Genomic DNA, 20,846 nt, shown 5'->3' on the forward strand with positions numbered 1-20,846 from the left:
GACTCTTAATTTGGTGTACAAAGTCCTTCCATTTCTGACTCTGCTTTTATCACCAGTCTTTTTTTTTTTTTTAAATTGCAATTCATTTGCGTTCCAGATATGGGAGACTCATGTCTGCTTCTGTGTCTTTGCGCGTGTATGATTGGAACATTTCTTTTCTCTCTTCTCTACTTTGTTAGGCCTGTGAGCTTCTATACATCCCCCATAAAATATGCTCCACCTATTTGTCCCTTACTTCTCTAACATTTATCCTGATAAAATTAATTTCCATTTTCCTTATCTATTTCTTCTCCTAGAGAATTAATAATATAACATATACCACATATGTAATATTAAATTTTCTAGTAGCCACATTTTAAAAAAGTTCAAATAAAGTCCCAAGTGATTAACTTTAGTAATATATTTATTGGACCCAACATATCCAAAGTATTATTATTTCAACATGTAATACATATGTAAATTATTAATGAGACTTTTAAAATTTTCCTTTTTACATTAAGTCTTAAAAATCCAGTATGTATTTTATGCTTATAGCACATCTTGATTAGGATGCTAAACTTACCTTGGAAATGCTTGACCTGTACTTAGATTTCAAAATATTTAGACTTTATAAAAGAGACTCACATTCCTATTCTTCCAAGCATATGTAAACATTTTCCAATAATGGAATTGAGTATTCACTTTTAAGCTAAAATTAAGTGAAATTGAAGGAAATGATAGATGAAGTTCCTCAGTTGCATCAGTCACATTTCAAGTGCTCATAACTGCAGGGGGCCAGGGCTGGGTTACATACTGGGCAGTGCAGGTGTAGTCAGTGAGGTCCTTAAGGTCTGGTGGTCCTTCCAGTTGCACAGCTCCAGGGGCCACTCCTCCCACTGTTTTCTCTCTTTGATGGAACAGCCAGAGAGAGTCTCTCTCCTCTCCATGTTTCCAGCCCCCAAGACAGAGCCTGACATACAGCAGGTGCTTAATACATGTCTGAACAAATGAATAGTTGGGACTGTAGGTGAGAAGTGAGAACAAAAGAAAGAAATTTCAGCTGGGCTCTCAAGTTTCAATTTTTAATGAAGATGTGTAAGCACAAAGAAGCTTGCAGGTTGTCCTCCTTCTGAGTGACAAGAGATGTCATCTAGTGAGATTAAAAAGAACAAAATTCCCTTAGCTAACTTTATTTCCAGAAAGTTTACCAATTTTTAAGTGTGTCTGTGATTCTGGATTCCATCCAGACTCCAATATGGCACTGTCAAGCCTTGAAAGAATGAGATTTCAGTGGCAGGCTGGTTCCCACGGGAAAGGAGTTCTAGAAATATGATAAAGGTTTTTAACAGTTTTTTAGGGAAGATGTAAGAGCTTTGAACACTTCTGTAATAAAACTTAAAAAGGAAGAGTTTGAACATCTAATTGCTTTGGCCTTGGTAGGGGTTATGCTAGAACGGTGCAGAGGTGGATGGCAAAGACAAACCTAGTAGACCTTCTCATCCCTCGTATGCAATGAGGCACTCTCTTTGTGACAAATCCACAGCCCCAAAACTAGGAGAGAAAGAACAGAGAGAGGGGGAGGGAACGTGGAAGAGTCTGGAGACCTGAAAAAATATAATGTGTGTTGAAAGGGCTGTGGCCACACTGATGGTTTATGTAACAAAGTGTTCACAAATCACTGCCCTTGGACTAACATGTTTAATTAGTGGGCCAAGATGGACAACCCGTCGCTGCTAGAAGCAATGCCACAGAGATGAGTAGTTTGAACCCGACTTAGAGAGCATGTGGGTTCTTTTTCCTTTTTTGTTTTTTGTTTTTTGAGACAGAGTCTTGCTCTGTCCAGGCTGGAGTGCAGTGGCACCATCTCAGCTCACTGCAAGCTCCGCCTCCCGGGTTCATGGTATTCTCCTGCCTTAGCCTCCCGAGTAGCGGGGACTACAGGCACCCACCACCACGCCCGGCTAATTTTTTGTATTTTTAGTAGAGATGGGATTTCACCATGTTAGCCAGGATGGTCTCGATCTCCTGACCTCTTGATCTGCCTGCCTCAGCCTCCCAAAGTGCTGGGATTATGGGCATGAGCCACCGCGCCCGACCAAGCATGTGGGTTCTTGAGAGAGACAAGGTAGCAGGTGTATGTCTCAGATATGTGGTTCCCTAGCCAAACCCACCTACAACTGTGCCTGGTTTGAGGCAAGAACTCGGTGACCACTTGAAGCTCTGGTAGTCTCCTTGCCAGTCATTCTCAAACTTCAGCTGAGGACAAATAGCTCCTTCCAAAATGGAAGGGTCCAAAGAGAGAAAGCACTTTGCCCCATGGCACTGCTCAGGGCCACAAAACTGCCTTATACTCATCTTTATTTACCATTATCTATACCTAAAGCCAAAATAATCCATATATTCTCCTCCTTAGGGAATATATTTAATTCTTTCTTGGAGGGACAGGACATTTCAGGTTGCCTTTACCCACCCATCAGCACAAGTTGTAGATGGGAGTAGATTGAATTATGTGAAGCAAGCAGTGCCTAAAATCTTTTGCTTCCCCTCCCCAGACCAATGTTCTATGGTTTCAATGTTCTATGAGCTAGAGCATTGTAGAAGTTCAGCTGAACCATTGCCATCAACCAATAGGCTTATGTCTAGGAAATCCTTTCAAGTAAGAAGAAAATCTGGGGATGGACAAGGGCAGAGGAAAAAGAGGGAAAATTAGAAAACACTGTGCCTGTCTCTACGTAGTGGATGTTGTGACATGCCACCCAGGTCCTGCCTTCAGGACAAAGGCACTCATTCCCTTAACTGCTTGGAGTGCTTCTTTCTGACTGCGCACAGCTGAATCTCTCCCCAGGAATTGCCCTCAGAGTAAGGGAGCTGCCTCAGCCAAGGGTACACCCATTCCTGAGGCAGCCTACAATTAATAATTGGTCAGTGTAGGAGTTCAATGGCCAGCCCCATTGCCTCAATTCAAGACAACTCTGGAGGGTCCTCCCAACTCTCGAACTTCCCGTGGGATCGGCTGAGGCCTTTTTGAGATTGCATGGCAGCTCAGCTCCCCACTCTCCTAAGGCTGCTTCCAGCTCCTTTCCCTCTAGCCCTGGAACAAATCATCTTTGCTTCAGTTGAGCACCAGATGAAATAGTTGGCTTGACTTCAGAGTCCATGATATAAGAAAAAATACTCATCTTCAAATACTAGAATCAGCTTCCCTAGAAAAAGATGTTTGTAGCAACCCAGCCTTATGAGGGGATAGAATATTTAGATCTGCCAAATCATTCTGTATCCTGCAGCATAAAACATGACATGCAGAATGTCTTTTTGGGGGTGGGACAGGAATTAGTCTGTTCTCACGCTGCTATAAAGAAATACCCGAGACTGGGTAATTTAGAAAAGAAAGAGGTTTAATTGACTCCAGTTCAGCGTGGTTGGGGAGTCCTCAGGAAACTTACAATCATGGTGGAAGACAAAGGGGGAAGCAAGGTGCCTTCTTCACAGGCCGGCAAGAAAAAGAATTGCCAAGTGAAGGAGGAACAGTCCCTTATAAAACCATTAGATTTCATGGGAACTCACTCACAATCACGAGAACAGCATAGGGGAAACCACCACCATGATTTAATTACCTCAACCTGGCCCTGCCTTTGACACGTGGGGATTATGGGGATTACACTTCCATGTGAGATTTGGGTGGAAACACAGAGCCAAACCATATCAATATAAATAAACTCATTTAACTTAGAAGTATGTATGATGTGACTTACATTTATGCAAATGTCACCCTCAAAAGACTGTAAGCTCTGTGACAGAAGGAACTGTGACTTGTCTTGCATCCCCGATTCATTCCTCTGGTTCAGGGTATGGCACGTATAGCTGCTGTCTCTCTAAATATATCTTTTTATTTGAGACAGAGTCTCCCTCTGTCCCCCAGGTTGGGGTGCAATGGTGCTATCTCAGCTCACTGCAACTTCTGCCTCCTGGGTTCAAGTGATTCTTGTGCCTCAGCCTCCCGAGTAGCTGCAATTATAGGTGCACACCACCACACCTGGCTATTTTTTTGTATTTTTAGTAGAGATGGAGTTTTGCCATGTTGCCCAGGCTGGTCTTAAACTCCTGAGCTCAGGCAATCTGCTCACCTCAGACTCCCAAAGTGCTAGGATTACAGGCATGAGCCACCGCGCCTGGGCTATCTGCTCGATATTTGAACCAAAGGTGTCCCTGGTTCCCTGTCCATTCTGGGACATTAGAGACCTTTCCAATAACCTGCCTCTAACTGCCTGGACCTTCTCATTGCCAGTGACTGTTCTTGCTCTCCATTTAGCCACAGGCTTTCATTCATTATTTTGATAGCTACTCACAAGACATAGTCTTTGTCCTCACAGGACTTACATTCTACAAGAGACTACTACAGATGAAGTATTACACACAGTGCTCTGTGGTTACAATTGTGGTGAATTCCTTTAGATGCATACTCACTGTGCGGGAGAGCTTGCAAGAGTGAGATTCTGCAATCTGAGAGCTCAGCAAAAGCTTATTTTGGGAAATAACTTTTCAGCTTAGGCTGAAGGGTGAATAGAGTCAGCCAGAGCAAGGGGCAGGAGGAGCACTCCTTGTTTGTATGCATACTGGGGACCCCGGTGGGTGACTGGGGCATGGGGAATGCAGGAGAGGTGGCTCTGGGCTGCCCTGGGGAGACAGGAAATGGACCACTCATACTGTGTCATGCTGAGGATTTTGGATTTTATTCCAAGGGGCAGAGGTTAAAAAGTTGAAATGCATTGAAAGGTTTATAAACAAGACAGTGACATGATCAAGTTTCAGTTTTCTAAAGCATTGCTTTGGTTCCTGTTTTGAATGGGGCTAAGAAGAAATCTGTAAGATTAATTAACAGGCTACTACAGTCGTTTTAAGAGAAAGATGATGGTGGTTTGGGAGTGATTTTTTTGATATATTCAGAAGTGCATTAATGGAGATTTGGAGCCTGATTGGATCTGGAAAGGAAGGATTTGAAGATGAGCACTTAGCACGGTCATGTCTAGGACTATTTCCCCCATTTCAGAACTTTTCCTGGTTGTGGAAATGACAGTATTCATCACCATAGTAACAAGTACACATTTTTTTTTTTTCACATGAAGAGTATTCTTCAGTCAGATAGACTTCAGCTTCAGGAGAACAGAACAGAGTATCTACAAAGTTTGAATTAACATAAGGGGTAGGGCAGAGACCAGAATAGCACACAGGATATCAGAATGTTACCTGCATTGGCTCTATTCTATTGAGGCATGACCGCTAAGCTACATAGTTGCGTTTTTGCTGTGAGAGAGAGAGCACAACCTCCTCCTCACAGTACTGCTGAGAGTCACAGAAGTCAGTGGGAGAAGGTAAGCTCTTAGTTCTAATTTTTCATTTTGCTTTATTTAAGAAATGATTCAGCTCTTGTCTCTCTTCAGCGTGACTTACAATGATGAAAGTCAAGAGAAGAGCAAACTCTACTCCAAGTCATTGAAAATCATAACCTTTACCACCTAAAACATGCAACTTGCTCAGAGAGTACAACGTCTAAGCAGGTCCTAGAAGCTGCCACTCTATCGCTCTGTCACTATAGTGAGAGGAGCCACATGGAACAAGGTCAATATGAACAGGTTGATAGCAGCTTCTTACTCCAAACACTGTATGTTAAAGCATTCTCACATTGCTATAAAGAAATACTTGAGACTAGGTAATGTACAAAGAAGAGAGGTTTAATTGGTTCACGGTTCTGCAGGCTGTACAAGAAGTAGAATACAGGCGTCCGGTTCTGGGGAGGCCTCAGGAAGCTTCCAATCATGGCACAAGTTGAAGGGGGATCAAGCATCTCATGTGGCGGAACAAGAGAGAGAGAAGGTGCTATCCACCTTTGAACAACCAGCTCTTGCGAGAGTTCGCTCACTGTTGCGAGAACAGCACCAAGGGGTCGGTGCTAAACTGATTCATGAGGGATCTGCCCCCATGATTCAGTCAGCTCCCACCAGGACCCACCTCCAACATGGGGATTACATTTCAACATTGGATTGGGGTGGGGACATGAATCCAAGCTATATCACACCCCAGTGATATCTCAAATCATGTAATATATATATTAATTAAGCAAATGTTTATTGAACAAATTATAGGCATGTGAAAATGTATGAAACAGTGTCTAGCATATATGATTGAAGCTTCTGAAGAATTACACTACAGGAACTCTGCTGGAGCTGTCCAGGAAAAAGGGGAATAAAAATAAAGATAGCTGTGTTGGGTCTTTCCCTAAAGCAATGGCAGCATGAAGGTGAGTTCAGAGAAAAACCCATGAGTCCTAAACTGTGAGATATTGGAAACCCCAGCCTCACTGTCTTCATCTGAAAACTGCTCATTGGATTTCCAGAGACCCTTCAAGGTCCCTTCCATATTTTACTGGGATTTCGTATTTTACTGTGAGGTGTGTCTTGTTCTCATATGACATATTAGGGCTCACACATTGCGAAGAATCTGCTTCACAGAAAGGCAAAATTGCTTTGGACTCTGGCCTAACCCCTCCCCTTCAGGGAAGTATCCTGCAAAGATTTCACAATAAATGAGATCACACTGTTCAAAGAGAAAAGGTATTGCTTGTTTCTATAATATTTAAACAAAATATCCTACGGATATTGCTTAGAAACAATGATGTACATTTTAGGTCTTCCCAAACAATCTGATTGCAAGAATGCACACGATACAAAGATGTTGATAGAGGCATCGAAATATTCTGTCGCTCCTAAAGCCATTGCTGACACAGCCAGAGTCAACCCTGGAGGCACACTATAAACTCCCATCAACCATGAAAAACAGAACTCCTCATGAACAATGCAGAATGAATGAACAGGTACCTCTTCGGCTGTCAAAACCTGGGGAGTGGCCCTGTGTGACCTACCCTCCTGGTAGGGCAGGGACCAGCCTAGGAATATTGCATCTGGGATACCTGACTCCTGAGAGAATACCCTGGTGTAATGGATTCTTGGAGAAAGTTTCCAAAGATGAGTTAGAGGAAAGCATTTCTGATTTTTTCCATTCCCCAGCAGTTTTTTGGCATTAACTTTTCCTCATTTACTCCACATGCCCAAACCCCAAGACTGATTGTCAGGACATCATGCTAAATTAACCTCTCATGTGAAGTGACCGCTTTCTGTGATTTGCAGATTGGGAGGAAGCAAAACAAAACCTAATATTTCAGTGGCTATATGTAGGCCAGGACTTAGCTCCCACCGTTGGCCCATCTACCTCTAGGACTGAATCTTATCTGATCATTTCCATGGCAACAGCTGTGGGATTAGAATAGGATGAAGGTTTAGGAAGAGTTGCTGGAATTCAGTACTAGACGAGTGAGGATTATTTAACTACACACTTGCGTTGCCATGGAAACGCAAATTTACAAATCAGGCAGGATTTTTGTAGCTCAGCAGCACAGTATTATATTCTTAGGCCTGCTTCAAATCTCCCTGTTCCATTTCCTCTCTTATTGGGGGGAGATATCCCACCAGATACAATTTAATTATTCCCCAAATATTTTCTATTTTAATGTTTAAGGCAGAAATATGGATAGACCAGGACCAAGACCAAAGTGATTATTCTTAAAATGCTTTTCAGTTTTATTTTTTAAAAGGAAAATGCTATTTAATCTAAAGAAAGAGAATTTCAAACATGTGATAGGAAACATATTCATACAAGAGTCAATTAAGACCCATCTAAATCCAAACCAAAATTATGCTAATTCAAAAAGAATGATATCTAATTCTTGTAGGGTAAGTCCTACCTAGACTTTGAATTCATTTTATAGCAAGTTCATGTCCAGGAATCAGAAATACTTCATATTTAACCACTGTTTTGGGATTTATAAACCACTTTGATTTCACAATAAGCTTATGGGTATGGAAGAGCAAGGGTCAAGACGAGCATTTAGAGATGGAGAATTGTGGTCCAAAGTGGTTGTGTGGCTTGCCTGAGGCCAGGCAGTCTTTATGCATATCCCATCTTTTTTTTTTTTTTTCCCCAGCTGTTTGGTCTGTCAATGGAAATACCCATTAGAACTCCAGCTAGTATTTTATTTAACTCCTTATAATGTTACTTACAGAATTCTTCAGAAATGAACTTTTAGAAATACTCCAGTCCTTTCTTCCCCAAATCCCTGTGTTCTTGGAGGAGTGATGTCTTGCAGCATGTTCTTTGGCCTGGGAAGACCTATGATGGCTCTTGTCTCCCATTTTTGAAGGAGTTGGGGGTGGGAATCAGTATTACAGCATGTCTTAGAACACGCTTGTGGCCGTGCGTGGTGGCTTATGCCTGTAATCCCAGCATTTTGAGAGGCTGAGGAGGGCGGATCCCCAGGTCAGGAGTTCAAGACCAGTTTGACCAACATGGTGAAACCTCGTCTTTACTAAAAATACAAAAATTAGCCAGGCGTGGTGGCATGCGCCTGTAATCCCAGCTACTCAAGAGGCTGAGGCAGGAGAATCGCTTGAACCCGGGAAGCAGAGGTTGCAGTGAGCCGAGATCATGCAATTGCACTCCAGCCTGGTGACACAGTGAGACTCTGTCTCAAAAAAAAAGAACACGCTTGTACAGGGACCATTTAAATGTGCCAGAAATCAGCCGACTACAGAAAACTGACCCAGTCCCACTCCAGAGGGGAAGCAGGTTGGACCCACCTTCCAGGCACTGAGAAGAAGTCCAGTACAGCAGCCAGGGTGAGTATCAAGGCAGCACCTGGAACGGGAGCTGGCGTCGGGTGTCTGACAGGGGTGGAGGAGTTCTGACAGGGACTATTTCAATACCCAGATTTCTGCTGGGAGAGCTGGGAGGTTGGGAGGAGCTGTGAGGATTGGGAGATGTAGTGGAGCTGCTCAGTACATCATTGGGATGCAGCTATGGCAGAGGCCGGGGACATGAAGAAGGGTACTGTGCTGAGACCCTCACTGGATTCTAGGTCGGGGGAACCAGCCACACAAGGGAATTTATGTTGAGTCCTCGAGCACTGGGCTGGGACTTTTAAGGACTGGGTTCTGCCCACAGACCAGGGTTGGACATGGTCCAGCTGTGGAAAGAAGGGAATTTGTAAAGGCTAGGCTGAGGAATGGCCACACCAGTGCACCACACATCCCAGTGGTGTGGAGCCCAGAGGAAAGTCAGACTTTCCTGAGACCGATATCTAGTTCCACCTGTCGCTAGAAATGCAGTGTCAGGCCATTTATTTCATTTCTCTAAGCCTCTGTTTTCTCCTCTGTAAAACGGGGGATAATTGCAGTCTATTATAGAGGTCGTCACCCTAGTCCAAAACTTTTGTTTTGCAGCTGAGGAAACACATGTCTAGCAAAATTAAGTGCTGTCCCTCACCCACAGACCCTCCACCTCAACCCCATCCCAGCTTGTTAGTGTCAGAACTGATCTTCAAACCTGCATGTTAAGAATGGAGGTGGGAGCTTAATTTGATTCAAAGTTTAAAGACAGGGAGTATTTTCTCTTCATCTGATGTCACTTCTGGGCAACTGATAGTGTTAACAATGTATCAAAACTCCATCTAGCCAGGGCTAGAAGTCTGACCCTGGAAGAAGGTAACATGAATGAGGATAGAATCAGGGCCACTTCTAACAGCCTGAGGATAAGACAATGGCCTGATTCTGGCAGTGTCAGTGTGGTCAGCCTTAGTCCCGCTTGGATTTTTCTATTCCACAGAAGGCTTTTCCTAAGAGTAACAACTCTCTCAGAAAATTTCCAGTCTACAATATGAAATTATCAACTATAGTCCTAATGCTGTACCTTAAATCTCTAAACTTATTCATCCTACATAACTGCAATTTTGAACTCTTTGGCCATCACCTCCCCAACTCCCCCACCTGTCTATCTCCCAAGCCACTGATAACTACCTTTATACTGTTTGCTTCTAGGAATTCCACTTTTTTTGGCGGGGGGGGACTCACTCTGTCACCCAGGCTGGAGTGCAGTGGCACAATCTCGGCTCACTGCAAGCTCCACCTCCTGAGATCACACTATTCTCCTGCCTCAGCCTCCCATGTAGCTGGGACTACAGGCACCCGCCCCCATGCCCAGCTAATTTTTTGTATTTTTAGTAGAGATGGGGTTTCACCATGTTAGCCAGGCTGGTCTCAGTCTCCTGACCTTGTGATCCGCCCTCCTCAGCCTCCAAAAGTGCTGGGATTACAGGTGTGAGCTACCGTGCCCAGCCTGGAATTCCACTTTTTTAGATTCCACATATTAGTGAAGTTGTGCCATTTTGTCTTTCTGTGTCTGGCTCATTTCACTATAACACTTAACAGGTTCATCAATGTTATAAATGGTAGGATTCCCTTCTTTTCATGGCTGAATAATATTTTCTTATATATGGAATATATATATATATTACCACATATATTACTACATATACATAAAACCACACACACGGGCATATGTGTGTGTGTGTACATATATATAAATACATATATAAATATATGTGTATTTATAAATATATATACATATATAAACACATATATACATATATAAATTATATATTTATAAATTATGTATATATATAAAATTTCCAGCATTTTTAAGAGAGTAGATTTCAGGTGCTCTCATCATCCACAAAAAAATATGAGGAGACACATATGTTAATTTGCTTGACTATAGTAATATATTATGTGTATACTAATTTTTAATATATATCAAAAATCATGTTGTAGACTTTTAGAAATGTTGTTGTGAATCATATGTTTATTTCATGGTGCTTAAGAAACACAAAGAATTTTAGTCGTTTTGAAATGCCTTTTCATTGCGGCATTTTGTTTCTCTGTTTGTTTACAGCAGAGATTCTCCAAGTGTGGTCCACAGATCCTAGAGGTCCCTAGGAGACTTTTAAGGGTTCTGTGAGATCAAAATTGTTTTTGTAATAACATGAAGATATTGTTTGAATTTTTGCCATAAAATTTCTGCTGATGGGCAAGAAAGAAATGGTGGTTAAAACTGCTGGCAATTTTGCAAGAATCAGAGCGATGACACCAAACTGTATTAGTCTAAGTTAGTGTATTCTTAACCATCATGTACTTGCATTATAAAATAAAATAAGTTTCACTTAAAAATCATGTTGTACTCCTTAAATATATACAGTGTTAATCAAAAACATTTTTAAAAGGTATGCAGAAAAAAAGGAACAACTTGCATCACAGCTGAAATCACACCCCCTTTAGTTATATCAGAGCATCTGCAAGAGAATCAAAGACGGGGTCCCCAACCCCTGGGCCACAGACCAGTACCCGTCCTTGGCCTGCTAGGAACCAGGCTGCACAGCAGGAGGTGAGCAGCAGGCCAGTGAACATTACCTCCTGAGCTCCGCCTCCCATTAGATCAGCAGCAGTATTAGATTCTCACATGAGCATGAACCCTATCATGAACTGTGCACGTGAGGGATCTAGGTTGCATGCTCCCTGATGATCTGAGATGGGACAGTTTCATTCTGAAACTGTGCACCCCTCCCACACCCCCACCCCTGGTCTATGAAAAAAAAAAATTGTCTTCCGTGAACTGGTCCTTGGTGCCAAACAGTTGGGGGTTGCTGCTCTACAATCTTATTCTAGCCATCTTTTTATTGGTTTCCTATAAACTCGAAAATAGCCATTTAGTATTATCCCCATCTCTCTGCTCCTCTGAACCCCTCCATACACAAATACTCAAAACCTCACATGTGGCTCACATTACCTTCTGCCACTATCATCCCCACCAACTGCTTAAGTTGATGCAGGAGTTGTCAGAAGTTAAGTGACTTTCCTCAAGGTTAAGCAGGAATATGCAAAGGAAGAGCTGGGACCATCCGTCAGAGAATCACAAAATCAGAACATGAGCTGACATGGCCTTTGCTTGGACAGGGCCACTTGCATATCGATTGTGTCTCTGGCACAAGTCATGGAGACCTGGCTGCCAGGAAGGAAAACTGCAGAGAACAGAGCAGAACAAGACTCTTCCTATGGAGAGGGTGAGTTGTTGAGTCCAAAACACATCATGACAGCGTCCTTACAAGACTTCAGCCTGGGCAATCTGTTGGGTGTGGTCAAGGCTGTAGTCAGAGAGGGTGGAACTTGTTCTAAGCCAAGGTAGCTTTTGGAATACACAGTGGCTCTCTCATCCCCCAATAATAGGATTACACAGGAGACACTATTTTTCAGGGCAATCTAGTCACATTTATCAACATTCAAAAACACATGGTTTTTAACCCATGAATGCTTCCTTGTAATTACACAGCAATACACAAAGATATTCATTGTAGTATGGTTTGTAATAGTAAAACATATAAAACAAAACCTATCCACATTTGAAGACAACCTAAATATCTCTTAATAGAGAATCAGTGATATAAGTATGGCACAAAGAGTCAATGAATGCCATGCTGCTACTAAATAGATGTGATTGGTCTATATATGCAAACATGAAAAGATCTCCAAAATACAGCACTAAAGGAGACAAATGAAATGCAGAATAGCATGTGGTCCAATTTGTGTAAAAATATAGGCACCATATGGACATGGGCTATGAATGTGTAAACAATTTCTAAAGCGATCCATGAGAAACCGTTGACAGCAGTTACATTTAGAGAGTGGGACAGCAGTTTATAGAGCAGTGGGAAGCATTTATTTCTGATTTTACACTGTTTATTATAATTTTTACACTGTGCTCATATATTACTTATTAATAAAAAATATTGTATTCGATAAAATGGAAGGGAAGGAATTGAATTGGTGTAGCAGACCAACAGAAGGTTGGGGAGGGAAGAAAAAAGAAGAAAGGTAAAGAGACATGAACTACTTTAATTAGCAGGAGTGAAATCTTTATAGAATCTTTCAAAAAAAATTTTAACAGCTTTGTTGACATATAATTTACATACCATAAAATTCCATACCATTTAAAGCATAGAATTGCATGGTTTTAAAGTGTATTTATAAAATTATGCAGTTATCACTATAATCTAATTTTACAACAGTTTCATCACCTCAAAAGAAACCTCTTATACATGAGCAGTCACTCCTCATTCCCCACCTTCTTCACTCCTACCCCTAGGAAACCACTCTCTTGCTTTCTATTCCTGAAGATGCCTATTCTGAACATTTCATTAAATGGAATTGAATAGTGTGCGGCCTTTTGTGACTGGCTTCTTTCATATAGCATAATGTTTTCAAGATTCATCTGTGTTGTGGCATGTATCAGCATTGCATTCCTTTTTATTGCCAACTAATATTCCATCACACAGATATACCATCTTTTATTTTCCCATTCATCAGTGGATGGACATTTGTGTTGATTTCATTTTTGAACTATTATCAATAATGCTGCTATGAACACTCATGTAATATTTTTGTGTGAATGTGTGTTTTCATTTCTCTTGGATAACTAGGGATAGCTAGACAGTAATAGGTAGATATGTGTGTGTGTGTGTGTGTGTATATATATATATATAATATATATACACATACTTTTTTTTTTTTCCTTATTGCCCAGGCTAGAGTGCAGTGGTGCAATCTCAGCTCACTGCAACCTCCGCCTTCTGGTTTCAAGTGATTCTCCTGCCTCAGCTTCCCAAGTTGCTGGGATTACAGGCACCCACCACCACACCTAGCTAATTTTTTTTGTATTTTTAGTATAGACGAGGTTTCACCATGTTGGTCAGGTTGGTCTCGAACTGCCAACCTTGTGATCCACCCACCTCGGCCTCCCAAAGTGCTGGGATTACAGGCGTGAGACACCGCAGCCGGCCCGATATGTGTCTATATTTTTAAGAAACAGCCACGCTTCTTTCCAAAGTGAATGTTCCATGTTACATTTCTACCAGCGGTGTCTATAAGACCTCCAGTTTTTTTCATGTGTTCTCTGGCCACTTGTACATCTTCTTTAGTGAAATGTTTATTCAGATCTTTTGCCCATTTAAAAAATGGGTTAGTTATGTTTTTATTATTGAGTTGTAAAAGCTTGTGTGTGTGTGTGCAGCATATGATTCTTATCAGATATTTGTATCTTATCTTGTATAATCTACAAGTATTTTCTCCCATTCTATGAATTGTCTTTTCACTTTCTTAATGTCATCGTTTCAAGGAAATAAAGCCTTTCAATTTTGATGAAGTTTGCTTTATCTATTCTTTTCTTTATCATTTGTACTATTGGTGCAATATCTTAAAAACATGCCAACTTAAGGTCACAAGTATTTATGCCTATGTTTCCTTCTAAGAGTTTTACAATTTTTAGCTTTCACATTTTGACTTATGATCTCCTTTGAGTTAATTTGTGTGTACAAGGTGGGGGTAGGAGTCTAACTTCATTCTTTTGCATGGATATCCAGCTGTGTTAGCATCGTTTTCTGAAAAGACTATTTTTCCTCCATTAATTTTTTTGGCATCATTGTCAAAAATACATTGACAATAAATCTAAGAGTTTATTTCTGGACTCACAATTCTATTGCATCGATCTATATGTATATTCTTATGCTAATATCACTGCCTTGATTACTGTGGCTCTGTAATAGGTTTCAAAATTGGGAAATGTGAGTCCTTCCATTTTATTATTCTTCTTAAAGATCATTTTGGATAGTCTAGGTTTCTTGAATTTTCCTATACAATTTGCTATTATCTTGCCAATTTATTAAAAAATGCAGGCAGGGCTGGGCATGGCAGGGCTGGACACAGGATGACGCCTGTAATCCTAGCGCTTTAGGAGGTAGAGGCAGAAATACCACTTGAAGCCAGGAGTTCACGACCAGTCTGGGCAACATAGCAAGACCCTGTCTACAAAAAAAGTTTGAAATTGAGTCAGGTGTGGTGGCATGCCCGTAGTCCCAGCTACTCAAGAGATGGAGCTGGTAGGATTACTTGAGCCCAGAAGTTTGAGGCTGAATAAATCATGATCTGTAATCCCAGCACTTTGGGAGGCCGAGACGGGCGGATCACGAGGTCAGGAGATCCAGACCATCCTGGCTAACACGGTGAAACCCCGTCTCTACTAAAAATACAAAAAACTAGCCGGGCGAGGTGGCGGGCGCCTGTAGTCCCAGCTACTCCGGAGGCTGAGGCAGGAGAATGGCGTAAACCCGGAAGGCGGAGCTTCAGTGAGCTGAGATCCGGCCACTGCAGTCCTGCCCGGGCTACAGAGCAAGACTCCGTCTCAAAAAAAAAAAAAAAAAAATCATGATCATGCTGCTATACTTCAGCCTGGGCAGCAGAGTGAGACCCTGTCTCAAAACAAAAATGCACGCATGATTTTGATAGAAATTTTATTGAATCTTTACAGCAATTTGACACTTGCTGACATCCTAAATCTTCTGATCCATAAACACGGAATGTTTTTCCATTTATTTAAGTTTTCTTTAATTTTTAAAGCAGTATTTGTAATGTCAGTGTTAAGTTTTTCATTTCTTTTGTTACATTTATATCTAAATATTTTATTCTATTGATGCCATTATAGATGGAATTTTCTTAATTTCATTTTCTTTTTGTTTATTGCAAGAGTTTAGACATAAAATGGATTTTTGGATACTTTGCTTATAGAGAGCACATGTGCTGATTTCATTTATTAGTTCTAATGGTTTTAAAAATACATTTCTTAGAATTTTTTATATATTAGATTATATAATCTGCAATTAAAAATGTTTTGCTTCTTTCCCAATCTCAGGGACTTTTATTTCATCTTCTTGCTTAATTGCCCTTGTTAGAACTTTAGTATAATGTTGAATATACTTTTGAATATTGAATATTGAATGTTAACTATAATGTTGAATACTTGCTGAGGGCAAATATTCTTGTCTTGTTTGTGATCTTGCACAGGGGGGCACTATCCCACCTTTCAACATTGAGTATGATATTGTGGGATTTTTGTAGATTCCTATTATCAGGTTGAGAAAGTTCTCTTATATTCCCAGTTTATTGAGTGTTATTATAATTAAGGAGTATTTAATTTTGTCAAATACTTTTATTACATCTACTCAGATAATGATGTAGGTTTTGTCCTTTATTGATCTGATGTATTTTACTAATAAATTTTCAGACATTAAGCCAACTTTTCATTTTGGAGATAAATTTCACTTTGTTGTGGTATATAATCCTTTTAATATGCTATTAGATTCTGCTTACTACTGTTTTGCTGAGGTTTTCTACATCTGTATTTATAAGAGATAGTGGTCTGTAGCTTTCTTTTCTGATGATATTATTGCCTGGTTTTAGCAGTACGGTAAGAGTGGCCTCATCACATGACTTGGGATTTTTCTCCTCCTCTTCTACTTTTGAAGGAGTTGATGAAGAATTGGTATTAATTATTTTTAGTTTGACAGAATTCACTGGTAAAGTCATTTGTGCTTGGGATTTTCTTTGTGGCATTTTTTGGTTGTTGTTACTAATTCAACTCTTCACTTCTTACAGGTCTATTCAAATTTTCTATTTCTTCTTGAGTCAGTTTCAGCAGTTTGTGTCTTTCTAGGAACTCTTCTGTTATTAAATTTGTTGGCATAATGTTTACAGTATTCCATTATAATCTTTTTGTTTTACTTCTATAAGGTCAGTTGTGTTGTTCCCCTCTTTCATTCCTAATTTAGTATAGAATTTTCATAGATAATTGTTTTTATTTTGAAGGTGAAAAACTAATTAAATGGGATTTCAAATGTGAGGAAAGAAGATTGGAGATACAAAAGAATTATCTTTCCTAAATCTGTGTTGCACGTATAAAAAAGACATCCTCTAGTTTTCTCTAATGTGATGTCCAAACTCTACATATGTAAGAACGAGGGGGTTCTTGCTCCATACTTGAAGAAAATATCAAATTGAGGAAGTTTTGCTTCCAGCCAGGTATATAAGAATTGTTAAGGAAGAAGTCACTTAAGAATGGGAATAGCCTTTACATTAGAAGGTTTCATTTACCTATTAAAAGGCAGGAGAGTTTATAGAAGTCATCTAATTGCAGGGAGGCAGAGAAGAAGGAATCTTATTACAGATGTTTGGCAGAGCAAATGTTAATGGCAGGTAGAATCTCTCAAGTTCTTACAGTTTTGCAAAGTCTTGTGAAGAAGATTGAGGAACATCGATAAATATTTTTTAGGAAACTACTACCATGAACAGAGAAATTTTGCAGTTACTGGGGTAGAGACTGATAATACTTCTTAAGTAGCACAGAAGTTCTGATTCAAAGGTCTATTTTGAATAGTTTGCAACCGGAATTTCATTCAATGCTGAGTGGGATGTGAAGGCAACTTGCAACTATGTGGTAAAAGAAACCAGTATAACCCAGACCTAACCAAGGTTGAGACATTTCCCTGGCTAGTACTCAGCAAGTGCCTACTCATGCCCTAGTGAGCACTGATCATTAACGCCAAGTTCAGGCTGCAGTGATGTCTACAGGCAGCTTGCTATGAGCAGGTCACACCATATAACACAATAGACTTCATCTCCTAACAGCCTATTTTTTTTTCTCAACTAATCATGTTGGATATTACTATAAATCTTCAAGAATCACCCCCTCACAACCTCATATACTCAAGTGAACATTGCAGTCAATGTGTCAGAGTCTAGACCCTTCCATCATGATTTACAGCTGCACTTAAGTATTGACAATACACATTCAGTGGCAGATTCCATGGCAATCAGCATTAACCGGAAGATGCCTCTACAAGACCTGGGATAGGGAAATTCTTTCTGAGTGACCTCTTCTTGGTGCTACTTGGAAAAACAAAACAAAACACGACAAAAACAAAACAATATAGGTTTCCTTTTCTTTATGGATTCCTTGTTCTATTTTCTTTGATCAGCCACTATTGATCTTCCTTGTAAGTAAAAACACTCTGAATGTGCCAATGAAGAGAGCTTTGGACTTCCCTTTGTATTTGGCTTAATTTGGTACAATATCACTGTTGATTGTTTTTAAACATGTAGTGGGCTATCGGGGTTGGGGGGAAATACGGGGGAGTACAAAATTTCAGTTAGACAGGAGTAATAAGTTCAAGAGATCGATTATACAACATGTCTATAATTATAGTTATAATTATAGATATTATATAATAATATATAATATATTATATAATATATAGACATTATATAATTATAACTATAATTACTCTCATTGCATTATATTCTTGAAAAACACCCAGAAGAGCAGAGTTTAAGTGTTCTCATCATAAAAAAATAAGTATGTGAGGCAATACATATGTTAATTAGCTCAAGTTAGCTACTCCACAATGTGCACATATTTCAAAACATCATGTTGTGCCTGATATCTACAATGTTTGTAAATTAAAAAATAAACTAAAACAAAAATATGTAGTTGGATAGGTTGAGTGCCCACCAATTCACTGCAGGGCCCCAGAGGGATGCCGCCATATTTTTCAGACAACAGTCTTTTTAAAAAACAGGGTTTTACCAGCGAATGTGAATGGTTGCTGTTGCCTTGATGGTTAGAGAGACAGAGAGAAAGATCCACAGAAGATTAGCTAAACCTCCTAGGGAGTCTTCAGTACAGTTTTCTGCTTTTTCCAATAGTGAATCCTTACTCCTTTGTCTCTGTCTCTTTGTATCTCTCTCTCTGTCTCTCTCTCTCTGTCTTTTTCTGTCTCCCTCTCTTTGTCTCTGTTCCTCTCTCAGAAATCAGGATGGGGAGATTGACATCTGTTATGGGTTGAGTTGTGTTTTGTATATTGGAAATCTTAATCCCGAGGACCTGAGAAAGTGACCTCATTTGGAAATAGGGTCATTGCAGATGTAATTAGTTAAGATGAGGCCATTAGGGTAGTCCCTAATCCAATATATTGTGTCCTTATAAAAGGAGAAATTTGGTCATGGAGACAGACGTGAATAGAGGAAATTTGTTGCAAAGAAACACAAGACAGCTATCTACAAGCCAGGGAGAGAGACCTGGAATGAATTCTTTCCTTATAACCCTTGGAAAGAGTCAAGCTGCCAATATCTTGATTTTGAACTTCTAGTTTCTAGACCTGCAAGATAATACATATCTGTTGCCTAAGTGACCCAGGTGTGGTACTTTGTTGTGGCAATCCCAGCAAACAAATGAAGTATATTTATGCTTTATATTCCTTGCTGCCTTTGTATCTCACAGGTGGTGGGAAAGGAAAGAGTTAAAGGAGCTAGCTCTCCTGAAAAGGACTTTTCTTCTGGGAGAGCAGTAAGTAGTTTGAATGCCAACTACTATTTTCCATATTAAATGAACACATATTGTCTCTTGCTCCACAGCTCAACGAAGACTGAAGTTTCATTTTTGAACCATGAGATCTAATTTCTGATTATCCCAAAGTATACACTTGCAGCCTACCAGCCCCATGAAATACTCCATTGAAAAGGAAAACAATGATTCCATGGTCAAATACTCTTAGGAAACACTGCATATTTTATATATATCATGGAAACTGAAGAGTCTGAGAAGTTCTGCCTCAAAGAAACCTGCTCAGCTTTGTTTAATTCAGCATTTCCCAGTCACATTTAGGGCCAAGTCCAGGCTAAAGAGCCCCTTTCCCTGTGCTAACAGGACAAAGAGATGACCAGGATAGGAGGTACACAGCAGACTATAGAGATGGAAATTTGGAAAGGGGAGGTGAACCCATTTCCCACATAAAAGGTTCATTTTATTTCAATAATTTTCTCAAATAGATGGCTGTCTTCCAATATTCCTATCCTAAATGTTCCTCTGTTAATAAACACATGATCTTCTCCCTGCATGGAGCCTGCTGAGCTCTAAACACTTAAATAGTATTTCTATCATCATCTTCACAGAGATAGTTCCTAAACTAAAGATTACAAAGTTTTTGGAACCCAAGCCAAGCCTTTTGCATCCCTCGGTTGGTTGAGCATGCTGTGTCTAGGGACTCTTTGGCAATCTGTTACAGAGAAATCCATTAAAATGCCAGTCAACTTGTCTCCTGGCTGAAGTGATCCATTGTGGTGTGTCTGAGTTCTAGGGGAGGAATTCTTTAGTCTAGACTAAAATAATTAAAGCATTGAGTTTGGAGTGTTGCCTCATGAAAGGTCAAAGGAATTTCTTTCCATATATGTGGCATTGCACTATCACCTGCTAGAGATTTAGACCAGGAAACAGACAGACTGCAGTCCACTGGTACCTTCGTTTTTGGTCATTTTTCCTTTGATTCGAGTAGTTCAAGGACCATGTCTTATATTTCCCCTTTGCCCTGATAGTGCTTACTTAACACACTGTTATAGCCAGGTGCATGCTTAAAATTACAGAATCATAGGCTGCAAAGGTGATGTTTGAGAGAATCTAGTGTGTGTGGGGGGGTCTGCTTATGGATGCTTAACACCATATTTGATATATTATTAGTTAGGTCTCCTTGACTCTATGACTAGTCATGCTATGAGTTACTTAATCTTAGCCCCTGTGATTTCAGCTCAGTACTTCAACATTCATTCTCCAAGCGTTATACCACATGCTTCCACTGAAAAGATGAATGAGGCACAGACTCTTCCCTCATGAGGCTTGTTCCTTCATGAAAAAGAAAAATGACCATACATTGTGCAAGACACAGGTAAGTACAGGACATTGGGTGCACAGTGGAGAAACCAATAACTAAGACTTGGAGGGTTTAGGAGGCTACACAGGGGAAGTGACACAATACCCAAGAAGAGTCCTGAAGGATATATGGGAGTTTCAACACCAAGAAGGGGGGAAAGGCGCTTCATGAGGAGAGGACTGCGTGATTGAAGGCTTAAAAGCATGAAACCCCATGGGGCAACAGAGGACCTGTGTATCATCTGGGTGCTGCAGAGCCTAAACTACAAAGTAAACAGTATTCGTCGGGGGATAAGGGGTGTTAAGTAATTTTTCACTTTGGCCATTTCCGCAAAGGCAACAGG

The sequence above is a fragment of the Chlorocebus sabaeus genome, chromosome 29 (genome assembly GCF_047675955.1).
Source record: "Chlorocebus sabaeus isolate Y175 chromosome 29, mChlSab1.0.hap1, whole genome shotgun sequence".
Lineage (NCBI taxonomy): Eukaryota > Metazoa > Chordata > Mammalia > Primates > Cercopithecidae > Chlorocebus > Chlorocebus sabaeus.